Source organism: Ictidomys tridecemlineatus, chromosome 12 (genome assembly GCF_052094955.1).
Source record: "Ictidomys tridecemlineatus isolate mIctTri1 chromosome 12, mIctTri1.hap1, whole genome shotgun sequence".
Taxonomy (NCBI): Eukaryota; Metazoa; Chordata; class Mammalia; order Rodentia; family Sciuridae; genus Ictidomys; species Ictidomys tridecemlineatus.
The window spans coordinates 29,652,935-29,675,146 of NC_135488.1; the positions used below are offsets into that span (position 1 = coordinate 29,652,935).

The 22,212-nt window shown below is 48.7% G+C and overlaps 1 pseudogene across 1 annotated transcript in view; it reads right to left on the reverse strand.

Moving 5' to 3' along the window:
* Positions 1-4,326: 4,326 nt before the first annotated feature.
* The window catches only part of LOC144369150 (mitotic checkpoint serine/threonine-protein kinase BUB1-like), a 79,514-nt pseudogene continuing 61,628 nt past the window's right edge, over positions 4,327-22,212 (reverse strand). Inside the window, exons 25-32 of the transcript XR_013428624.1 lie at positions 21,620-21,725; positions 20,310-20,392; positions 18,061-18,219; positions 16,841-16,940; positions 12,463-12,518; positions 8,140-11,308; positions 6,047-6,215; positions 4,327-5,401 (exon numbers count right to left, since the gene is read on the reverse strand). The product of XR_013428624.1 is annotated as a mitotic checkpoint serine/threonine-protein kinase BUB1-like (transcript). The remainder of the gene's footprint in view (positions 5,402-6,046; positions 6,216-8,139; positions 11,309-12,462; positions 12,519-16,840; positions 16,941-18,060; positions 18,220-20,309; positions 20,393-21,619; positions 21,726-22,212) is intronic.

A 22,212-nucleotide genomic window follows, 5' to 3' on the forward strand; every position in this document is an offset into this window, starting at 1 on the left:
CCCAGAACCCAGGCATGAGGGGGCTACACACTTGGGCTTGGTGGTCTGGTGCTTACCTTGGGAACAAGAGATCCAGCACCTGCTGGGTGGGGATGAAATCCCAGGAGATTAACCCCATGTTGCTGCTGAAATGTAGGTTTCTCCCACAAATGACAGGCAGGAGCTCATTCCTAAGCTGGTCCTGCCTGTAAGGTTCAAGGCTCTGTACCCTGAAGGGCTCCTCCGTGTTCTCATCATTTTCACCCTGGGTTGGGACCAAGAATGGTGGGTTCAAAATGGAAATGGTGACAAACAGAAAAATAACTTGTGCCAATACACTAGAGTCAAAGCACAATGGGACAGTTCCCATCAGTACAAACACACACACACACACACACACACACACACACACACACACACACATACAGAGTCAGAATAGGAGTCCTGGGCCATTCATCAGGGATTAGACTAGAGGGCCTGCTGGGCTCACCTGCCCTGTGCTACTTACTGTTATTCTTGAGCTCCTCTGCGACAATCTCCAGAGGCTCTGGCGTCTAAGATGAAGCCTCACCCAGTGCATCCACAAAAGGGCTAGTTGGCCCCCCTGAGATTCCTGGGAGCCTGAGGCTCGGCATTGTTTGCAACCACAGGAGAACATCCTTCTCCCTCCAGTTTCTCCAACCAAATGAGCTCGGATGGCTTGGTCAGTGAAGTGGGTGCCTGGATACCAGGGTTCCATGTTCTGTTTGATCCATTGTCAAGGCAATGATGTCATTTCCTGTGTCCATACCTGAGCCTCTTTTCACATAAGACCACTTTCAAAAGCCCTATGGGCTGCTGATTTCTCCTCCATGCCTACCCATCTCAGGTGCGCAGGTGTTCGCCAACAACTACCCAAACATCCCCACCAAAATCTGCCCTGCTTGGTGCCACTAGAGTTCCAGCTTGGAGCCTTCAAAAATGCATTCACAACTAGTCCTTCCCTCTCAGCAGCTTTTGGACCCTGGTCCCATTAATGTGCAACTCATGCTGTGCCCAGTCTTTTCTGGAAAGTAGGGTAGCATCTAATCTCTAGGGTTTATTGTGTCTATTGACCCATAACACCCTCTATTCTCTCTGAAACCAGAGATGGGACTCACAGGTGGCTAAAGCACAAATGTAGAGATGGGACAATCACAAGAAGGGCAGAGACAAAGAATGCACCCCAACTCAATCAGGCCTGTGTCCCACACAGGAATGTGGCCAATGTCCGTCCCATCGTGGCTGCAGTTCCCTCTCTACACCATGGCAAGTTGGAGGGGACTGAGATGCAGAGGCTGCTCCCCTCTGCCATACAACTTCCCAAGGCTTCTCCTAAGATTTCAAAAGGGCCAAGTGTGTCTAGTGTTGGGGTCTCACAGAGACTCCGAGTTACCACATCATCCTGCTGCCCAGAACCGGTTCACCCCTCACCTCAAGGGGGCTCAGCCTCTGGATTCATGGGAATTGAAGTGGGTACAGGTGATGGGATATCACCTCCAAGACTGAGTTATGCCAAGTCCATGACCCCTGTCTGCATCCCTGTCTCCAGCACCACTCCCCTCTCTCTCTTTCCTCCTCAGAGCAAACAAATCCATTTAGCAAGTGTGTCCTGTGATAAAGACATGACGGTCACACATCCTCTCATTACAAAAACACTGAGGCTCAGCCAACATGGATCCTACCAGGAACACAGGCATAAACTCAGAGTCCGATCCTCCCAGCCGAGCCTCAGTGGAGCCTGGACTCCCAGCCTCCTGAGTCAAGGAAACAGAGGTGCCTAGCCAAGCCACCTTGGATGCAGCCGCACAAAAACTGAACTCATCAATGCCCCTTGCTCTCAGTTTTGAGTAAGAGGGGAGGTGGTGTTTCACAACACTGGACATCAAGTGCAGTCTCCAGGCTTTGGGGTGTACCCTGACCTCTCTATCTGCCCAAGCCCTCCAACTCACACTGGCCTTTTACCCAACCTCCTCCTAGGGCCAAACTCAATCCTGCCTCTCAATTTCTGCTGCCTTCGCCAACACACTGCTCCCCAAAATGAGCAGGGCTGGCTCTCTGTTATCATGCTGGTGCCAGCAGCAATGCCACCCCACTGACATAATTCTGAGTCCCAACCTAGGCACTCCAGCTGTCTTTGCCACACCTGGCCTGTTTGGGCTCTGGCTCTTGCTCTTTTCTTTCATGTGCATGTGTTTTGAGGTTTTGAGTTTCTCCCACTGCAGAACTGCAGCTGTAGCAGGGTAGAGTTCATGAGGGTGACATTCTGAGACACATCCAATTTCATCAGGACTGTTAACTGGGGTGATGCTGGAACACAGTGATGAGTGAACACATGGGAGGTGGTTGGACCCACCTTGCCTCTGAGTGGCTTCCTTTAAGGACAGGAATGTAGGGATGGGAGCCCCTGGCATGGGATGCTTTGCACAAGGCGTGACCATGGGCTCTCTTTCCTGGCAAAAATGGCTCCAATCAGCATGGAGAGCACTGTCATTCCTGGTGGCTAACAACAGCCCTGGACCCCAGAAAGGAACCCACACTCAAGATTAACGTCCGAGTGTGCGTGTCCTCGAAAAAATGAGGTCTCCTGATCCCAGGTGCAAAGGGGTAAGTCCTCTAACTCCAGGGGCCATGAAGGGACATCTGAGTTTCCCTTGTCCTTCTTTCCCTCTCTGAACCCATGGTGTCCTCACACTAACCACAGTTAGGACCCTGGCCTCATTCCCCAGTTGGGATCATTAGACTCCATAAAGGACAGTCTCTAAGATGCTCAGTAAACCACCACCCTCTGCACAACCCATAACCCTATTCACCCAAGAGGCAAGAGGATTTCTATTCAGGAAAACCAGGAAAGGGAGAGCCTTTCTCAAGGACACAAGGACATTAGTGAGTGAGGGAGTGATTAATGGATGGAGAACTATTTCCACCACCAACTTCCAGGAGCATATATGGCCCTTTGGGCACAGGTACGGACCCTTTTTTTCCAATCAAGTTTTTCAGAGAAGTGAGGCTGCCTTCTAGATGGCACCTCCACACTAAGGGGGTCTCCTACTTCTTCCACATGTATATATTGCAACGGGCCTCCCACTGTGCATCTGAGAACACTCTGTGGGCATCTGTAGCCTTTCAAGACCCCAGAAACCATGCGGGCACCCCAGCACCAGCAGAGCATTTGTGCACATCACAACAATCACCCCGGGTGAGAACTCTCCATTCCACTCTGTACTATGCCCTGCCATCTGTACTGATCAGTCCAACCCCTCTCCTTCCTGTTTCTTGATTATACTACCATGGTTCCCACACATGGATGCCAGGGTGCTTGTGGACCCCCAACCATTTGGGTTCCAGGAACAAATGCCACAGTGGAATGTGTTTGCGAACTTCTGGATGACGGGAAGTCCCACCCTCCAGGTTTTCATCTTCAATGTAATGAGTGCAGAGGGAGCCAGGAGGGCTCTGTCAGGTAGAGAGGTGGGAGCTGATGGAGCCTCAACTAAGTGCCCAGGACTCTGGGTTCAGAGCTGGTGTTATGTGGAATTGTTGAGAGATGTGACGAAAACCCAGCTCACTATATGCAGAGACAGCAGATGCCCTCACGTGGTCAGGCTGCTGTGCTTCTCAGAGCCCCAAGATGTTCCACAGGTGTGGAGGTGGGGAACGCACGTGCCAGCCCAGGCTGCTCCTGAGCACCTCTACCTGGATTCGAAGCACGTGACTCTGCATCAGAGTCATCACATCAATGTATCCAGGCCCCCCACCCCAAAAGTTCTCTCAGAGACACTGAAGTTCAACTGGCTCTGGATTTGACCTTTTCTCTGGGATTCTGGGGGCCCATTAATTAGGAGGTCACAACAATTCTCAGCACACAGGCTGAGCCTACTGAGATCCCAGGAGTATCCAGGCATTGCTTCTATTTATAGTCCATCAGAGATCTGGAGGAGCAGGCAACCTATAGGCTGCGTGGAACCAAAGACCCTAGATCCTGAGATCTGAGCTGGACACACAGGTCATGTGCACACAGTCACCACTGTCACTGAGAGTGCAATTGAAACACCCGCAGAGTTAGCAGTGGACCTGGTATGCCCACGAGTGAGGGTGATCTGCATTTCTTGAAAATGATCGTGTCCAGAGAAAGGCAAATTTTGTAGGATTTCACTTATCTCAGATTCTCAATTATCAGGTTCATAAAAAGTAAATACCATGTTCTTTTCCTAGGCCTCAAGGGCACTAGAATTCAGCATTGATGGCAAGAGTATGTCCACATGAGTTCTGGAGATGCATGGTGGTGACGCCTATACACCAACATGAACATGCTTAATGCCACTCAACTGTGTACTCCAAAATGGTTTAATTACAAAACGGATGTTTGGTGTCAATTACCACAATGTAAACACTTGGGAGACTGCTGATTGACTTATCTTAGCATAGTTTGTGTTGTATTGGCACTGGGTAATTCATAGCACAGATTTTATTTCTCAAACTTGGGAGGCTGGAAGACCAAGACCGGGGGCCAACTTGTAAGAACGTTCTTGTTGTGTCCTCCTGGGCAAGCAGGTGAAAGAGGGACAAGGGCTGATTTGAGAAGCCCTTTCCCAGGGAAGGAGAATCCATGGCCTAAGCACGTCTTCAAGTTCCCACCCACTAACACTTTATAATGCAGAGACAGAATAGAATGACAGCCCATGCTCCCCAGAACATCCCAACTTTTGGCATGAGTCCATTTCTGCAACATTTCACAAGTCATGATTTTGGATAAGACAAGAGTTAAGCTGAACACATGGGGAGCGGGCTCCCTTCTCGTCTGCTGCTTGCAGTGTTGCAGGTGGCCTTACAAGCCATCACTGAGGTTCTGCACAACAGCTCCGACTGCCCCCCATCACATCCCCATGAGGCTGACTCACACACAAGTCCTGAACACTCCCAAGCCCAGAAACCAGAAATGTTACAAGAAATCCAAGGGAGATTTGTTCAAAGTCAGCCCAAAACACCAGTCCACACAGGCTCAAGTCTCTTACAAAAGTGCCCGAGTATTTGCATTTAAACCCTGCATATCTTCTTCCTGTAGCACTTCCATTATCTCCAGATGACTTCTGACACCTAATACAATGAAAGGGCAGTGTGATTCTCTGTAACACTGTAAGATCCAGGAAACAATGAGGAGAGAAGTATCTGTCCAGAGAGACACAACTCCTTTCCTAATAGTTTGGATTTCCAGCTGGTGGGGATCATGGATGCAGAAGAATGGGTGCAGGGCCAACTGCACTTTCTTGCTTTGCATTGAGGGGAGGAAACACTGCAGCCAGGATGAGGGCTTCTAGGAGCTGATATCCTTCAATTCAACATCTGGACACATCTGACCTTCAGGCTGGAAGACTTTCTAGCAGGGGATCCAAGGACTTGCCTACTGTGGAAGGAATCCAAAAGAATAACTTACTTTAAAGGACATCAAAGAGGTTCAGGAGGGAGGGAGCCAACCCAATTGTCTAGACCACTTTTAGAGGTCAGGGGGTGGGTTCCAATGCAAAACACCGCAGTCCCATAGAGAATTCTGCAGTGTGTTGGTGATTAAGGAGAATGTGTGAATCCAGGGGTCACTAGGTCCTCTCAGCCATAAGGAGGGAACCTGCCATAAAGGAACTAGGACAAGGGTGCGAGGAATGCTCACTGGGGGGAGATCTGAAGGAAGAAAAGTGTACTCATTAGAAAAGTGTCCCCTGAAAAATTCTTAGCCAGCCAAAAGTCGTGCGAACTTGTGTGGAAAAAGAGTCTTTGCACAGTGATGAAGCTAAGAGCTCACATGATGGAACACGGCATCAACTGGGACCAAATCCAATTTCTGATATTCTTGTAGGAAGAGGAGAGTCTGGACCCAGAGACCAGGGAGACTTGGGGATACAGCCTAAGTGAGGATGGAGTCAGGAGGGGATGCCCATATGGGAACCACAGATCGTGGGCAGCAGTAGGAGAGTGGGAAGGGCTGGGAGAGTTGGGGGGACAGTCCCCTTGAAACTTGGGAGGGGTTATGGAACTGGGACAGCCCAACACCTACTGTGATGAGCCTCTGGAGCTCAACGGAAGACACATCCTCTGTTGTCGGCCACCCAGTTGACAGAGTTTGGTTGCAGCAGCCTAGGACCCAGCTGAAGGTCTGAGTTGTTGGCCATGCAGGTTGGATCTGGACCACAGACACCCTCATCAGAGACTGTAGGGTCTCAGCCCTGAGGCAAGACAAGCACCAAGTCAGGCCAGGTGGGGAAACGGCGAGGCACACACTCTGGGGGCTGGTGCCTGTGTTACTGGGAGCACTTCTGATCCCAATTCCCTGATCTGCTGCCAACACAGGCTACAGAGGAGGGTACAGGGACACAGACCACGGATCTGCCCCACTCAGTGGGCCCAGGCCAACACCACACCCAGCAGCCTCGTGCCATACCCAGTGAGTCTCAAAGCGGCCCCCTCTTCCCATCCTGAGAGCTCTTCCCTTCCTCATGTGCCACTAGCTCCCTACTGTCTCTGGCAATATCTACTCTGTGAGATGACAACATCCATGGGTACTGCTCTCTCATCCCAGGACAGTGTGGTCCCACACACCCTGGTGAAATGGGCCGCCTGGAAGCTGGACCTGGAGGTTGTTGAGGCTGAATGGCAGGTATGGTCCTCTGGCACTTTATTATTTAAGTTAAAAACACAAAAACAAAAACAAAAAACGGGTCTTGGTGCTCAAAAATGTTTGATTTGCATATTCTCATCCCCTAACCCCAATATTTTCATTATTTCCTCACATATGAAATCTTACTAGGAGAAAGTTAATTTCGTATTATACAAAGTTGATTGAAATAACATTGGTATAAATAATCAATCACCATACTTTCAATTTTTGTTCCGCTTTCCTCTTAGAAACCACATGGATACAAGAGAACAGAGGACAGACTCATGGAAATGCTTGAAATGACAAGAAGCTCCCACTCAAGCTCAGCATTTAGTCCTGGACAGGGTAAGACCAGGCCACTTTGACATCTGTCCCAAAGAGTCTACCAGACAGAATCCTCTGACTGATCCCTGACTGAGCCATAGGAACTGGCTAGAAAAGCCTTGACATCCTCAATACATTCTTCACTTCAGAATACTTGACAACCATTGATATCCATCTCTCGTTACCTTGTTCCCCAGCCAACCATTCTTCAACAAATTCAAAGGAGCAACTCATGCAAGCACACAGAGAGAGGTGTTCACTACACACATCCATGTGTGAAAAAGACAACTGGTATTTCTTGTTGGGGCTATTTCAAATGAAATCCCTTCTGCATGACCTCCACAAACCAAAGGAAAATATCTGTGAAATTCCCACATAGAAGAGAAGATACACTTGCCAAGGAGGCAGTGCCAAGAATTTTGACACTGCAAATGTAGAGTGTGTGTTTAGGAAGCAGTCACAGTTTCCATGAGAGAGTCCCATGAAATCAATTGGGAAGATCCATGCTCTAGCCCTACCATGCACGTGATGTGACTTGAAAGAGTCATTTAGTCTTAGTAACCATCATCACTAACCACTAAGTCAATGAATAAAGGTCCTCAGGTGTCAAGCGACAAAATGTGGGATGAGCATGGATGAGGATGGGTGGGAGAATCCTCCCCCTCTAACACAATTAGGGAAGGATGTGCTGCCCTCAAGTGGCTGGGGGACCTGGGATCCTGCCACAGAGGGGGATTCCAAACCTCACATCCCCTGACCCAGGCCAGAAGACCAGGTAGAGTCCAAGGACCCTGGGGTGGCCCAATGGCAATAAAGGTCAAAAGGAACTAGGGATCTGCCTGGACCCTCAATCCCCTACTCTGAGCAGGGCTGCATGACGAGGCCAGAGGCCATCCACAGCAATCTGCCTTTATAGGAAAACAGGGACTGCAGGCTGCCTCTGGCTCACTGAATCAGGGTGGTATTTTCATAAAGCAAGACCACTTCTTCACATTTGACCAGCAGCTCATGCGCTGACAGCACAATGGCTGGCTTGACTCAGGCCCTGAGAAATGAAATAGAAAATTCATAGCAAACACATCTTTAGCTCTTCCACATCATCAGGGGGTGCGATTCATTTCCGTCAACAAAGGGGTCTGAAATGGTGTCTAAACATGCTGGGGACTCACCTCTGTGTGAAACTCTTCAGGAAAAAGGGGATCAAATCTCATGAAGCAACTCTTCTCCCTTCTAGCCCATGGGCAATGCAAGGAACCTGCATGATACCAGAGGCTCACTTCTCTCTTCTGATGTCTTCTGGAAATGAATCATTAATGCTTCCTTCAAGGTGAAGCAGAAGCCTGCATTCCCAGCTGCACAGAAGTGTCTGAGGGCACTGTCTCCCTTAAAACCCAAGAAGAAAAACAGGTCATTAAAGAGGCATATGGATTAGAGTACATGTTCAATGATCCATCCTCCCTGGAGCCTTCCACACGCCCATCTTCCACATTCACAGAGCAATGCTTGGCCATTCTCAAAGACCAGGAGACCATGATGCTCATCACCAGGAAGTCATTAAAGGACTCGAACAGAGCAGCATGGGTTGCAGAAGGTGGCACACCAAGGATCTTCAGCTCTGCTGCTACAACACAAGACCTTAACTTCAGTATTGACTTTCTGCCACCTACCAAGTACGATATTAGTGTCAAGCACAACATGCAGACATGCAAGTAGCAGGTGACACCCCACATCCATTTACAGAAGTGGGCAACATCTGCATTGGAACAAGAAAGTATCTTATCCTTACTGATAAAAATCATAAGAAACAAAGAATAAAATGGATGCAAGATTTCTCATTTCACTATTACGTAGCTGTTGGAATTCCCTATTAAAAAATACTTCCTCCAAAATAAAAAGTATCTCAGACATGTGTCAACTATTCAATGGATGACATTTTAAAACTATGGCCTTTACTTAATATTTATGTATGCTATAGCCCTGCCTAATGCTCTTTGAGAAAGGAGCACATAGAATTGGATCTTTGAAAACCTCACATTTGCTGATAAATATTACTGCTTATGTCAGGCATGGTGAAGTGAAAAGTGGGACTTTGGATGCTCAAAGAACACAATGTTGTGGGATTGGTGTCCCTGATTCATAGACAGTATGTGGTTTCTATGAAAGCCAGTGAGGGAGCAGGAGTAAGGAAGCTCATTGAACAGATGACCTCAGGGGATACTGGCAAGTAGGCCAAATTGAAGAACATGTTCCAGCTAACAATGGTATTTGGGCTCCTGAGCCCAGACTGGTTGTTAAAAAAGGTGCAGACAGGCAGTGTTCATGTACAAAATGTCTACCATTTAAAGGTGGGTAATTTAAATGGCATCTAGTTACACATCTGAAAAAATGGTCTGCCAACTTATGAATTTCATTTTAACAACAACAAGAAAAAAAAAAACCAGACAATTGTGGGAGGCCATCCTCGCACGTGATTTGACTTACTTCCCTGGCTGGGTGAGAGGCGCTCAAACATAGTTGTGTCAGAGCCATTCCCCACCCTTTCCCAGGTCCGAGGGCTTGTCCATGCAGAGGCGTGCCTGGCCACTGACCTGAAGACCCAATCGTTGCCCTTGACCTTGGGATGCTGCCCCCCTTAACGTTCACTGGATGGGATTTTCCCTTGAATTTTTTATTCCCCAATAAAAGCTTACTCCCTGCATGCTCTCCCTCTCTCCCTAGTCTCTTGTGTAAACCTCGCCACCACATTAGGTGGCTAGAAGTGGGAGCTAGAAGAAGCCGTCTCAGAGCTGTGTGAAAGGTAATGAGAGTCTTGTGTCTTTAATTTAAAACTCACTAGCAATTTCTTATGAACTGAACCTTCTTTCATGAAGCTCGAGCTGGTCGCAAGGCAGAAACAATGAGACATATAAAGATAAAACCTTGTCTTCACCAGGACGCCTAGAAATAGGTTTTATTTGGCTCATGCAAATAGCTTTCAATAGAAATTCTGATTTCTGAATGAACCCATTTAATTTTATAATGCACAGATCACAAGGCTTTCTTTACAGAATATTCTCTTCTTCCTCTTAAAGCCTCACATAGAAAATGTCTCACAGGACATCTGAGGGGAATGACCCAAAGGATGAGAGAATGGCTGGAACCGTTCTCAAATGTGCCCATATAGCCTAAAGTGTAAAGGCATCTAATTGTTATCTAAAACAATTATGAACCTATTTGATCCATTATTAATAAATATCACCACTTTATCACTTGAAGCAAATCACAGAAAATTGGAAACAGATGATCATTGGCTTTGATACCTTTACTTCCATTTCATTACCCAGAGATGATCAACTCTATACTTCAAATGATGCAAATTTATTACAGAATGCCTAAGATCCTGAGGATTTATTTTGGCTCAGCCCATGGTATTGCTTCATTATTTTATTATTTTGTAAGTAATAAAATGTAACTTCATGTTGGATAATATATTCAAGTCATGAAAATATCATCCAACATCATTCTTCCCATTAGCCCAATTTCTCTGCATGCTCACTTACTCTTTAGGAATTTTACTAATTATTTGAAGGTTCTAGAGGACCTGTTAGACTCGTAATGGACAAACAATCCAACATACTCCAGGGTATGTAAGGGTGCCATAAGAAAATAAGGTCAGCCTACAGCAATGGGCAGCTGCCTGCCCCAGGGTGGGAGGAGCCCTGGCCATGGCACCAGGGCTGCTGGGCAGCAGAAGCCTCCACAGCCCTGCAGGGAGCCTGGAGCACAGCTCTGCAGAACCATGCCTAGCCCTGGACAGATGCACATGAGTTCCCATCACAGGCTAGAGTGACAGTCCCAGGTGCATGCCTGTCATGCCAGCCACCAGGGAGGCTGAGGAAGAGGAACCTTCGAGGTCAGCCTTGGCAACTTGACCCCGTGGCAGAGGGGAAAAAGTTTACAGGGGTCTCTGAGGGTGTAGCTCAGGTAGGTCACTTGCCTAACAGGCTCAAGGACCTGGGTTCAATCCCCAGAACCACACATACACCAAAAAGTGACCTTGGAACATGGTTTAAAATGATGGGTCAGGTACACAGAAGGAACAGGAGAGGGTTTTTAAAGCGAGGACTTAAAACAAAATCCACAGGTGCGACAGGAAAACAAAAGGACACAGAGTCAGTGAGACCTGAAATACCTGGGCAGGTCTGTCTTTTAACCTGCCTCCTGCCCCCAGGTCACACTGGGCTCCTCCATTGGCCCTCCCCTCTCCAGGGGGCCTGCGGATGGATCAGGCCACCTCTTCTCCTCTGAGGTCCAAGGCGCAGGCCACACTGCTGAGGCCACCGCATCCTGAACAGGACCCTGCAAATCAAAACCCACCAGCTGTGACCAGCAGCTCCGCTGAGGAAAGCCCTTAGGTGAGAACCAGGACAGCGAGGTCGGGCGGTGGGCGCTGTGGGGACCGCCCTGGGCTCCAGGGGACAGGCAACCCGGGGCCGAGGTTCCAGGGCGGCGTCAGAGTCCTCCTGGGGTCCCAACCTCCTGTGGGCGTCTAGACTTGGCCGCTCCTGGCCAGCTCACCTTCTCCGCTCCTGGATCCCAGGAGCTGGACCCACCACACCCGGAGCTGCAGCCCCGCCTCCAGGGCACTACTTCCGGGCTCCTCCCACACTGAGCTGTGGGGGACCAGGCTCCAAGTTCCCGCCCTGGCATAGGCCCCGCCCCCGTCTCCCTGGGGAAGGTGGGGCCCTTGGAGCCCTGCCAGAGGAGCTGTCACCTCAGCTGGTGAGCTAAGGCGGGACAGCAACTAACTAGAGTCCTCACCTGTCCCCAGCTTCCTAGGAGTGAGGCCTGTGGCTGCAAAAACGAGATCCAACTATATGCTTTCCTATAAGAGACTCACTTTTACACTCAGAAGTTATAAAAGAAATCTTAATTTTATAAATTAATCCTCTATCTTAATTAACTCCAGAGTTTTAGAACAATTATCCTAGGGGCCACATTCAGGCTTCCAGCTGGCTGGAAGGAAACGGTGATCGTGACCCTGGGCTGGCCTGAGCGAGGGGATCCCCGTTCCTGAGCTTCCTGGGAACTGGAGCAGCACCTTGCCCACTGTCCAGAAGCATCAAGGCATGGTGCAGGCCAGTTTCCCCCACTTCCAGGCGGGAGCAGCCTCAGCCCTCTTTGAAGCCACTCAGGTTCCCATGTCTACTCCTGACCTAGGAGCTGAAGACTGGCAGCCTCAGTGCCCCATGTGCACCCAGCAGTCATGCTGCGACTCCAGAGGCTGTTCTGCCCCAGGCCCCCATGGCCTGTGTTCCAGCTGCTGCTGAGTAACAGTGGTCGCTGTGCTGCGCAGGGGAAGGCTGAGCCCTCCTTCCTTCCTTCCTTCTCACCCCCTCCTTTGCTGTTTGCTGCCCACCTCCCTGTTCATCTGTCTGGCAGGCTGGGCACTCCCACAGTGGGCACGCCTTTCCTTCTGGCACCTTCCCACTCCATGAGGCAATGCTGCTTACCTTTTTTTTTTTTGTTTTTTAAATTCCTTTAGAGAAACCTCCTGACTTTTCCAAACCTAAGATGGCCAGAAAGTTCTGTGTCACCAAAGGTTAGCTGAGTTGAAGTAGTAAGAACATATCCTCTTGACCTCACACGGGGACCAGCAGTCTCTGGTGGCAGAGGTGCTGTGATTGGGGTGAATGGGCCTCAGGTAGGCCATATCCTATTTATTTTTAGCAATAATATAACAGCATTAAAAGAGAGGAAAAGAATGCATCAAGGAGAGTAACTAAGAACAGAGTAGGGACAAAGAGCATGAGAAGAAGATTAACATTAAACAGGGATGAGAGGTGGGAGGGAAAGGGAGAGAGAAGGGAAATTGCATGGAAATGGAAGGAGACCCTCAGGGTTATACAAAATTACATACAAGAGGAAGTGAGGGGAAAGGGAAAAATAATACAAGGGGGAGAAATGAATTACAGTAGAGGGGGTAGAGAGAGAAGAGGGGAGGGGAGGGGAGGGGAGGGGGGATAGTAGAGGATAGGAAAGGCAGCAGAATACAACAGACACGAGTATGGCAATATGTAAATCAATGGAAGTGTAACTGATGTGATTCTGCAATCTGTATACGGGGTAAAAATGGGAGTTCATAACCCACTTGAATCAAAGTGTGAAATATGATATATCAAGAACTATGTAATGTTTTGAACAACCAACAATAAAAATTAAAAAAAGAAAAAAGAATGCATCAAAAAGGCAAAGGGAAGTCCATTTCTAGCACCGCCACACACACGTGCACGTAGCTTCCTTCTACAGGCCAGCGCTTCTTGGTGCTCAGAACTCAGAGTTAAAATTCGGAGCTTCCCCTCCCCTAAGGGGCTGAGAACCTGATCACTGCAAATTGAACCCTTTGTACAAGAGCTCCAGAACGAGAGAGGTAATTCCTATTTAACCCTGAGAGAAGGCTAAACAATATAGAGCACTAAGTTAGATCTGAAACAGCTCCAGAGTCAGAAAGCCAAGCCTTGGGGAGCCCGAGACACCTGTGTGCTCCCTGCCACGATGACAGCGCCCCCTAGCCTGTCCCAGCCCAGCCAGCTCGCTGAACAGTCTTCTGGGCCCCTGTGCAGGACCCTGGAGCTCTCTCCAGGGAGCAGGGGTCTGCCCAGCTTCATCCGCATTTTCAAGGTCTCTTGACACCCACAGGCTACACTCATGTAAGGCTGTGGGCTGGGGCAGCTAGGGCCCTAGGGGACAAAGGGCTCTGAGACAAATACTGGGCTTCCTGCTCTTGGCGCTGCTGCTCCACTGTTCTGTGCTCGCTGGCGTCCTGGAAAGACCCCTCGTGTCTCCTGGGAGCAGAGACATGGCTGAGCCAAGGTGGAGCTGGTAGGCAGGGCAGGTGGGGCTGGAGGTGGATGCTCCTTGGAAAGAGAGGAGAGGCCTGCAGGTGCCACACTCGCTCCCTTCTCTCTGTAGGTAGCAGGATGGGTGGCGAGGATGCCCAGTTGGGTCAGTCCTGCCTTTGCCCCTCCAGGTGCTCAGGCAGGGCAGCAACATCCTAAAGTTCACATCTGGCCCCTGACCTTGACCTATGTACACCGCAGCCCATGGTCCACGGCTTTGGAAAGGCCTAGGGCCTCTGGTTTCACTGCCATGGCCTGCTGTCGGTGAGCCAGCCTGTCCCTGGGTCACAACAGCAGGGTGCCCAAACCCACCCTTAGCATCACCAGGGACGCACACGGCAGGATCCCGCCATGTGCAGAGGCAATGCCAGGACAGCCCAAGTCTGGGTAAGGGGCAGGGGCGGCAGCAGCAGGGCGCCTGAGAGGCATGCTCTGATACCAAAGGTCTGGGTGCCCGTGTGCACTACACTCAAGCGAGAGCCTCAGTCCCTGAGGTTGGGGACAAGGACCCAGGGCCCTTCTTAGTAAGCCAACACACAGAAGAGTGCTCCTAGTTTCATCCACCCCCTGCACCACAGTCAAACCTGACCTTGAGATGGTGAAGGGACTTAAAAGCTAGTATCTGGAGCCACAGAAACTGCCGGAAGCGCTGTGCTGACAGGGCTGCGGGGGTGCCCTGGGCTCCCGGAGGAGCGGCTGGCAGCAGCAGCAAGAGGGAGAACTAGGCCCCATGGGTCCGGCTGGCCCCTGACAAAGACCGCTACTGTGCTGCTTCTCCTCACACTGGGAAAAAAACACAATTTTTCTGAGAAAAGATTTGCCAAAAAAGGGCCACGAACATCCAGGAAAGAAAAAAGAGGCGGGGCAGGTAAGGAGAGATTAATCCCCAGGAGCACGTTATTAACAGTTACTGAAAGACTCAACACCCGTGTGTGATGACAAGCACCTGTCAGCTCTGGAGAAGGAACAGGGGATATTTAAAGCAAGGCCCTGACCCAGGGGCGAAGCCACCACTCAGTCTGCTTCCCCTGCTGCTCCCCAACCTGCATCAGGCTCACCGTCTCCTGTCCCCTGTGTGACCTGGAGGAAGGCCCTCTCATCCCTCCAATCGGTTAACATCTGTTTTAAATTCCTCAATCCTCTTCATTTGAACAAATTTCAGGAAATGGCAGCATGTATCTACCTGATGTGCACTGACATTTATTTGGATATAAAATAATTATGATATAGACAATTATAGCCAACACCATTGTGTTTCCCTATAGCCACGGACTATAAATATGGACTAAGTGTTTTATATACTTGCTTTCAATTAAACCTCATTAGAGCTGGAGGGAATTGACATTGCTATTATCCCCATTTTAAAGAGGCAGCCACTGAAACCCTGAGAGAAGGTTACATGACTACAGGGGATCCAGTGAGAACTGGAAGCTCTGGGATCTCCCCAGGAAAAGGCAAATGAAACCATGGTGAGAAACTGCTGTTCCCTTTTTAAACTGGTCTAAACAGAAAAATCATATCATATGCTGCCAAGAACACGGAATCACTGAAACCCGTGCACAGAGAGGGGGAGAGGGTCAATGGCACAGGCGTTCAGGGAAGCAGCCAGACCAACACCAGATGTAACAACAAACCCTCTGCTAGGCAGTCCTACTTGAGATGTAGGGAGCCTCACGTCCACACACGCAGAAACGTGTATGCAAATATTTAGAGCAGGTTTATTTATAGTTACCCAAACCTAGAAAAACCCAAATGACCACCAACTAGAGGATGATAAACACATGGTGGCATGTCCATCAAATGCAGCAGTTACCATACAGAATGAACAGGAACAAATCACTAACAAAGGCAACAGCGTGGACGAGCCTCAGATGTATGATGGTCCAAGACGCCAGACTCAGAGGCTGCAGGCCGCAGGCCACATGAATCCACCTACGGCATCTGGGAAAGGCTAAAGTGCTGGGGAAAAAAACTGAGGAGTGCTTCCCCAAGTCCAGAGCTGGGAGCTGACAACAGAGGGACACAAAAGAACCTTTGAGAGCAAAGGGAATATTCTTTGGATTGTGGTGATTGTCACGTGATCGGTACATTTGTCAAAACTCCAGAAACTGCAACCCCCAAATCATAAATTTTACTGCATGCAAGTCAAACCTAAATAAACCTAACATAAAAAAAAAAAGTTCATACTGTAGTAACTTGGCCACATCAGTGTTTATAGCAGCTCAATTCACAGTAGCCAAGCTACAGAACCAACCTAGGTGCCCTTCAACAGATGAATGGATGAAGAAAATGTGGTATCTATACACACAAGAGAGCATTACTTAGCCTAAAGAAGAAGGAAACTAGCATTTGCCAATAAATGGATGAAACTGGAGATTATCATGCTAAGTAAAATATGCTAGTCAGTCCCCAAAAACCAAAGGCCAAATGTTCTCTCTGATATGCAGATGCAAACGCACAATAAGGGAAGAGGAGGGGAGAGAAGAAGAAAAGTTCATTGGATTAGACAAAGAGTGTGAGGGGGAGGGAGAGGGGCTGGAAATAGGAAAGACAGCAGAATGAGTGGGACGTCACTTTCCTGTGTTCACATATGAACCCACGACCAGTGGAACTCCACACTATGTACAACCACAAGAATGGGAAGTCGCACACCATGTATGTAGGATATGTCAAAATACATTCTCCTGTCCTATAAAACCAAAAAGAACAAGTAAAAAAAGATTTCCCTGAAGATAGGCCCAGGCATTGGTAAGTCTCATTTGTTCAAAAGTAGCTGAAGGATTTATTACCAAGTCTGTCACTTGAGCTTAGTGTTAAAGAAGAGTAAATGATGCTAAGCTTTATTATTTTTCTATTTCTCTTCTGCTCTTTGGCAAAAATAATTAATTAGGTAAAAAGTAAATGACAAGAGACAGCCAAGCAGGGGGGACCCAAGGCAGATGCGACCTGGGGCCGAGTGCCCCGCGGTCACTGCCCGGGAAGCGGGACGCACCTGAGCATGCTCCATGACCTTTGGGTGAGAGACCTCAGTTTCACCAGGAGTTGAGGCTGCCTCCGCATGGTCATCATCTGCTGGAAAACACTGCCTTGCGCTGTCAAACAGAAACAGACCCACAGCTGTCAGCGCTCGGAACGGGTAAGACTATTTGTTAAGACTATTAAGTGACAGGTCAGCACAACTGGTGGTTATAGCAGGCAGGAGGCGCCCACATCCCTCCGGCTGTCAGAAGAGACCTGGCGGTGACAGACACCTGCGGCCTCCCTACAGCACCCCTGGCCACTAGGGCAGATGGCCGCAGCAGCACGCAGGGAAAGGGGGAAGGGCACATGCGGCCCCAGGAAGAAGCACCTACACCCCAAACCCCAACTCCTTCCTGTTCCAAGGAGGAGAGAGCCTGCCACTGGGGCAACAGCCTGGGTTGGTGTCCTGGACCACACAAGGACGGGAGGGCTGAGGCGTGCGAGGGGGCTCCAGCCGTCAGCCCACAGCTTCCCGAGGGAGGGCCCATCTGTGCTGCCCTCCACTCCCTTCCCTGGTGTCCCCTGGCCAACAGACATACTGACGGGTGCTCCATCTTCCTGGAGGGTGAGGTGGCATGCATGTCACGATTTCAATGCCTACACGCCCTGACCCTGAAATGGGCCATCTCTGAGGAAGCCGGCTTCACTCACTCTGTACCTGCCACAGCATCAGCTCAGCGTTCAGCGACAGAACTAACGCAGGGCCCCATTTCTCACGATTTTCAACATTATAGTCTTACATGTGCTACCAAAATAACAATCACTGAGATAAAAATGACTAAGATCACATCACCAAATGGCACATCTTAAAACATGGGAATCCAAGTAGAAACTGTCATGCTTACTGGAATACGGCTGCCTTCTCTGAAGCCTCTGCCATTTGTTTCATCTTTAAGGAAAAGGAGGTGCCACGGTTTGGATCTGAGGTGTTCCCCAAAGGCCCACAAATTAAAGGCCTGGTCACCAGCCTGTGGCACTGAGGGAGAAGGTGTGGGACCTTTAAGAGATGGGGCCTTATGGGAGGAGGCTAGGACACTGGTCAGTTGAAGATACTGGACCCCAACCCTTCCTCTGAGTCCTGGCAACCATGAGATGAACAGGCCTCCTCTGCCATGTGCTCCCACCTTGATGTCACAGGCTCAAAGAAACGGCCAAGCAATCATGGACGGAAACCCGTGAAGCAAAATAAACCTCTTTCTTCTGAAGTTGATTATCTCAGGTACGTTGTCACAGTGACGGAAAGCTGACAGAAGGCAGCGCACCACTGCAGTACCTCTTCTGGACACTGAAGGGTCCACTTCAACACCTTTTTCATAAGGAGTGCCACCATTCAAGAAGAGCTCGTAAGTCCTGTGAAGGAATAACATACTATGATGGCTGCGCATGGCGGGCATTCCGTAGACACCTGAACCAGAAGTGAAACATTTTTAGCACAAATGTATTCATTCTAATTATGTCTCATTGATGGATGAGAATGACAGTGTTGACCCTTCCATGGGGTGTCATCTCAGCAAAGAGACTCTGTCCCAAGCATCAACACAGGAAATGTACTTATATGAAAATGAGAAAGATTTCTGTTATTAAGATGGGCCTGAGGCTGTAGCTCAGTGGTAGAGCACTTGCCTTGCACACGTGAGGCACTGGGTTCGGTCCTCAGCACCACATAAAAATAAACAAATAAAAATAAAGATGTTTTGACTTGAATGACTTGTTAATAGCAAGTAATTACTGTTTTTAAATGTGTTGAATCAATATTTGAAATTAACCCATTATGAATTTATATGATTTTTAAAATAAAACAGTAACATAGATCGTTGTAAAATGTTGGAATGGGGGCTGGGGTTGTGGCTTGGAGGTAGAACACTTTGCATAGAATGCGTGAGGCACTGGGTTCGATCCTCAGCACCACATAAAATAAAAAATAAAAATATTGTGTCTACCGATAACTAGAAAATAAATATTTAAGAAAAATGTTGGAATGGCATAGACAGGACACGTAAAAAGTGAAAAATTCCTCTGTCCTTCCCTCTACTTCAGTAAGTCTCCTGCCCTGACTGTCACCCACCCTGTGACTCCCTGTGCCTCACAATACACATCAGAATGCTTCCCTATCGACCGAGCTCCACCTTCTAGGAAATAACTGGGACCTCACTTTGCCAAGGTGGAATTTTGGATGTTTCCTTATTTTTTTCTTCTAAGTATAAGTGAAAACCCTGAACATATTTTTTAAAAAATCATAAGAAACTTGAGTTTCTGTATTCACTCCTGATAATGGGGCGCCCCTCCTGCTCCGGCTAGGATGAAATTAGAAACTAGGGTTCAGTGGTAAGGAGGCTGTGCAGGGCATGTTATCCAAGTTAATCCTCACCAGGAGCTTGTGGGGTAGGAATTATTTCCCCAGATTAAAGGTGGGGGGAATTTGGACACTATGGCGCATACCTCCTGTTATACAGGCAGTGTGGGACCCAGCACCCTGAGTTTCCGTAATGACAAATTTAGAATCTTGATCACCATCCTCCCTACTGCTTGTCCATCTGTAGCCCTCTGTGAATGTCCTGTTTATATCCTAGACTTAGATCTTTATTTTCCCCATTTAAAAATTCAGATGAGCTGGGTGAGGAGGCACATGCCTATGATCCCAGTGACTTGGGAGGCTGAGGCAGATGGATCACAAGTCAAAGACAGCCTCAGTAACTTAGTGAGGTCCTAACTAACTCAGCGAGACTCTGTCTCAAAATAAAAAATAAAAAGGACTGGAGATGTGGCTCAGTGGTTAAGCACCCCTGGGTTCAATCACTGGAACCAATAAATAAATAAATACAAATTCAGATGATCTTTTACTTATTAGTTTTCAAGGGCTCTTTTTACGTTAGGGCTAACAACATTCCAACTTTGTGGTATGCATGAGGATATTTGCTTCTAGCTTGCACTGTGCTTTTAAAGTTTAAATTTGCTTACAGGAGGGCCGGGGCTGAGGTAGAGCACTTGCCTAGCAAGTGCGGGGCCCTGGGTTCAGTCCTCAGTACCACATAAAAATAAATAAATAAAGGTACTGTGTCCAACTACAACTAAAAAATAAATATTAAAAAAACTGCTATAATTTCAATGTCCTACACAGATTCACAGAGGACCTGGGGACCCTGGACTTAGCTTTTGCACTGTTTTCAGCATGGTGGAATGTGCCAGTACTTCAGGGAACAGTCCCAGCAGGCAGACAGTGCAAGCATATTCTAGAACATGTCCTATGTGTCCTTCTCCCTCTCTGGGTGAGGGTGTGTGTGTTGCTTTCATACACTACTTTATACAACACTAAAATCAACATTAAAAGCCCTCGCCCCAAAAGCTGTTGACATGCCAACAGAACAAACCTGAGTTCCTTGATCCTAAAAAAAGAACTTCTACAAAATCACACAACTGCTAGGAATTCGCAGAGCACTTACTTTGCTGGTATTGGAACGCCACTGGCATCGAAGAGCCTGAGAAACACCCAGCCGCAACTCAACTCTCCTCTCTCACCCGTTGACTGGGAAATAAAACAAGTCTGAGAAACAACATCTGAACGAGTCAAAATTATAAGCACATGCAAGCCCCTGAAAGGAACAAGGCCAGTATCCCCGCTTAGGGCTAAGCAGTTCTGCCCCAGAAAATCAAATGAAACGTGGTGGGTCCCACGGTACAGCAGAGGTGGCACTTTAAGTGATGCTCACCTTTTGTCAAAATTTCCCTTGAAAATCCCTGAAACTGTTGATGTGCCAACAGGTGCCTCAGGAGCTGAGCACTTCCTGTGGCATCACCCAGAGGCACATGGGTGCTCCTGAATCAGCAAGCTCTGTCTCCCTGCAGTGGACTGTGGGGATTCAGCATGCAAAGGCCTTGACACCTGGAAGTCTGCCCCACTGTCCACTGCCAGAGGCCACTGGGCCTGGCTCCGGGCTGCTCCTCTCCTCGCTCTGACTCATCTGCGACTCCCCTGGGTTTACTTGTCCTAAAGAAACCCAGGATGATGCAGTACACAGGGTACCTGTGGTGGCTCTGGGCTACGAGGGGCCGGGTTCCTATACTGCATTCAGATGCTGCTAGGGGGTGGGAGATGGAGGGCTGCTAGCATGGCCACGCCTCGGCTCCAGCAGTTCACATGACACCATGCTTCTGGTGTTCCCTGCACAGAACCGCCACTTGGCCAGGTCTCTCAATAAGAATTGCTGACTGCAGGGCCAGGTGCACTGGGTCCTGGGGTTGAAGTGCCATGGTGCTTCTGATCACTTTCTGAAAACCCCTTCTGTTCTGAATTTCCATTCTTTAGGAGCTCTGGCGTTCACTGGTGCTACACATGTAAGCAGGTCCTGTTCATCTTAAATGCCACTGAGAAAGCAGCACTGCATAAGAATCATGAGCACTGCCAGCTCGTTCCACCAGAGATGAAAATCCCACCTAGGGAAACCCTCCAGGACTTCACTCACAGACACACACACTCCAGCACTCCTTTTTTTTTTGGGGGGGGGGGAACTGATCCCAGGGGTGCTTCACCACTGAGCCACATCCCCATCCCTTTGAATTTTTTATTTAGAGACAGGGTCTCACTAAGTTGCTTAGGTCCTCTCAAAGTTGCTGAGGCTGGCTTTGAACTTGCCATCTTCCTGCTCAGCCTCCTGAGTCGCTGAAATCACAGGCCTGAACCATGGCACAAGGCCTGCCAATTCCCTTTTAACTGGTATATTATAAAGTGACATTTATCTTGCGTCTGACATACATTGCGAAGAAATTCCAAGTTCAAATAATATTCCCAGGTCTGGAGATGAAGAATTGGACCTGATAAAACAGTCGCCATGGAGCAAGCATGGCAAGAAGCCAGTGACCTGGAACGATAAAGAAACATGGGTTACTGACCACAGTGCACAGTGGGAAGGGGCGTTCTGCCCCGTCCAAGGCACAAGGCTTGTGCCTTTGCATTACCACAAAGGTCTCTTAAGGAAAGTTAAGAGCAGACGGACTGACCCATCCACACCACTGACTTGGTAAACACACTCAGCTCCCTTGTTGAGGGAAACACCTTTCTCTTCACTTACTTTTCTCCGAGCAGGGCTAACATACAACCTGTGCAGCAAACCACCCCAAGGTGCTCAAGGCCCACTTGGCATATGCTGTAAGGTTTTTATGCCAATCGCTGTTCATTTTAAACAGAATTGAGTGGCTGGGCACACATGTCTGCTGGGCTTTCCTGATGCCTGCCTGGAACAGGCCCCCTCCCCTTGGGCTCCTCCCACCCCTCTCCCTACACAGCATCCATCCCCCCCTTCTTGCCTATAAAACCCTACCCCGTCTTTGAGGTCTAGTTTTCTTTTA